This window comes from Adiantum capillus-veneris, chromosome 29 (genome assembly GCF_014529385.1).
Source record: "Adiantum capillus-veneris isolate H3 chromosome 29, ASM1452938v2, whole genome shotgun sequence".
NCBI classification, from domain to species: domain Eukaryota; kingdom Viridiplantae; phylum Streptophyta; class Polypodiopsida; order Polypodiales; family Pteridaceae; genus Adiantum; species Adiantum capillus-veneris.
In genome coordinates this window covers 111,552,168-111,554,880 of record NC_140959.1, presented here as the reverse complement: position 1 = coordinate 111,554,880, position 2,713 = coordinate 111,552,168, and the positions used below count along the sequence as shown (strand labels likewise).

Below are 2,713 nucleotides of genomic sequence, written 5' to 3'. Positions count from 1 at the left end.
CACGCAAGCGTTCGGTCCATATTTAATTTTTTGCTTGCGTGGACGGCGTAGATCGCGCCCAACTTTCCCTCCCTTGATATTGCTGTTAGGGCTTCTTTTGTAGAGGCACCACGTCACAATATAAATCATATAAAACTTTAACAATTATATTAAAAGGAAAATTTGAGTTTTAAAAAAGAGAGTTGCATGTCATGAAGAGCGGACTTTTCCAAATTGAGAGCAGAGGCCGCGTATCGACACTGCGCACGGCATGCTGTTTCCAAACTCATCTTCCAGCTGCGTGCTACTATAAAAGGCGACCACTGCACTCCTGCTTTCATGCGTATAGCTAGCAGAGTGAAGCTGTGCCCACTAGATCAGTTGTAGCTATGGCGCGCGCAGGGAATCTAGTGCTTAGTCTTCTTCTGCTCCTTGGTCTCTTGACCACCTCCTTTGCCTCTTGCGAGGCTAGTCGTGGTGGCAGGGAGATGGAGCCTCGTGAGCGCGAGGAAGAGGAAAGGGGAAGACCTCGTCATCGTGGCCGCGAGGAGAAAGAAGAGCGTGGCTATCCTCAAATCGAGCTCGGCCGGCCTCGCGAACAGCTTCAGTCAGAGGGGGGACGTCTTCGTGTTTGGAGTGAAGAGATCGATGCCATTCGCAATGCGCATGTGGGCATAGCGGAGCTTGAGCTGGAAGAGAATGGGTTGCTGGTGCCGCAGTATTCGGATGCAGACAAGATTGCTTATGTTTTGCAAGGTCCTTTTTTATATTACCTTTGTAGTTTGTGATTAATGGTCTCTCTTGCTTAGCTCTTGCGGAATGGTAATTGTAATTTGCGGTGCAGGGTCCGGTAAAATGGGCGCTGTCATCCCTGGTGCTGAGAGCGAGTATCGGCGAACTTACATTCGGAAAGTGCAGCGGGGGGATGTCGTTGCCCTGCCCAAGGGAACCGTTTACTGGTGGTATAATGATGGCAATGAGCGTCACCGCGTTCTATGCGCAGGCGATACCAGCTACGGAGCCAATCCAGGGCGCTTTCATGTAATTAGCAAGCCCCGTGCGAGCACTTAGGCATTAGCCAGTGCTATATGAGATCTGGATATTGTGAATGAATTATAACATGATTAGTTATTTACTGCTGGTAAAAGTGGAATCAATGAAAAAGTGCTGTTAAATGATAAGAGTGGACTTTTGTATGCAGCAATTTGGACTTGCTGGTAGCAAGCAGGCCAGGTTTGGATCTGTGCTTCATGGATTCAGCAAAGACACTCTCGCCACCGCATGGGGCGTCGACGAGCAAACGATCCAGTCTCTCCTTGAGCGCCAAAATGAAGCAGGCATTGTGAAAGCGAAGCAAAAGATCCACTTCCCACAGATACCTGAGAGGCGCAGCCGGAGAGAGGAAGAGGACGAGAGAAACACCTTGAAGGAAACTTCAGGCCCTTTCCACTTCGAGGAGCTTAAGTACAGCATAAGGGATGAATTTCCGGACTTCTACGTAAAAAATGGTGGAGCTCTCAATAGGGTCAATTGCCATAAGCTGCCTGCTTTGCATCAGATTGGATTTAGCGCGGTCAAGGTTTCCTTGGAGAAGGTAATTATTAAATAGCTTTTAAGTTTTGTTTTAATTACAAAGCGATTAGATACTTAAAAAGGATTAAGACGGTGATTAATAAAGAATTGACAGTCTAATGTTGAATTCTGGCTTCCATCAGAATGCAATGATGGCGCCTTCGTTCGTGCGCAATGGGCACCAAATTTTCTACTTCATTCGAGGGAACGGGCGAGTGCAAGTGGCGAGCGGAGACGGGGAGAATGTGTTCGATCAAGAAGTGCGCGAGGGCACTGTGCTAGTTATTCCTCAGTTCTTCCCTTCAGTGAAAATTGCAGGGGACCAAGGACTGGAATGGATCGAGCTAGTTACATCATCAAGGTTTGTTTTGAACATTGCTGACATCATGTCCATGTAGTCGTGGCCATCATGTTGTTGCACAGTGTTCAATGATAATGCATGCATTTACTTAGTGCATCCAGCTTGATATCCTGAATGTTTTTGCAGCCCTCGCACCACCTTCCTGGCAGGCAAGAACTCAGTCTATCGTGGTATCCCCAAGCAAGTCACCGCTGCCGCCTTCAATGTGGATGAAGAGCAGCTCAGAGAACTTGGCAGGGATGAGGAGGTCTTCTTCCCCCCCTCCAAAAGAGGTGGACGGGGTGGCCGGGGCAATGGGAGATACAAAAGCGTAAGCAAAAAGGAGAGCGAAGAGCAGCAGAAACGACGTGAAGATGAAGAGCGGAGGAAAGACCTCCCCCCCCTCCAAAAGAGGTGGACGGGGTGGCCGGGGCAATGGGAGATACAAAAGCGTAAGCAAAAAGGAGAGCGAAGAGCAGCAGAAACGACGTGAAGATGAAGAGCGGAGGAGACGGCCGGAGGAGGAAGAGGAGAGGCGCAGGCGTGAAGAAGAGCGCAGGAGGGAGGAGGAGGAGCAGAGGCGGAGGCGCGAGGAGGAAGAGAGAAGGAAGCATCAACGTGAGCTGCCAGCTTGGGCCCTGGCTTCTCTTGAGGTGCTATGAAGAATGTAGACAGCAGTAGTCGGGTGTCATGTGTGTCGATGTCGATAAATAAGAGCTGCAACAGGAGCTTACCTTCCGGCCTTCCGGCCACTTTTTGCTTGTATTTCATGCTCGCGGCGCAGCAAAGCAAATACATAAAATAAGAGAATTCATTGACAGT

At 49.3% G+C, this 2,713-nt stretch overlaps 1 pseudogene across 1 annotated transcript; it reads left to right on the top strand.

Moving 5' to 3' along the window:
• The first annotated feature begins 353 nt into the window (after positions 1-353).
• Positions 354-2,267, top strand: LOC147419762 (11S globulin seed storage protein Ana o 2.0101-like; annotated as a pseudogene). The gene is made up of 5 exons (XR_015187174.1): positions 354-735; positions 824-1,020; positions 1,181-1,573; positions 1,695-1,912; positions 2,039-2,267. The product of XR_015187174.1 is annotated as an 11S globulin seed storage protein Ana o 2.0101-like (transcript).
• Positions 2,268-2,713: the final 446 nt, after the last annotated feature.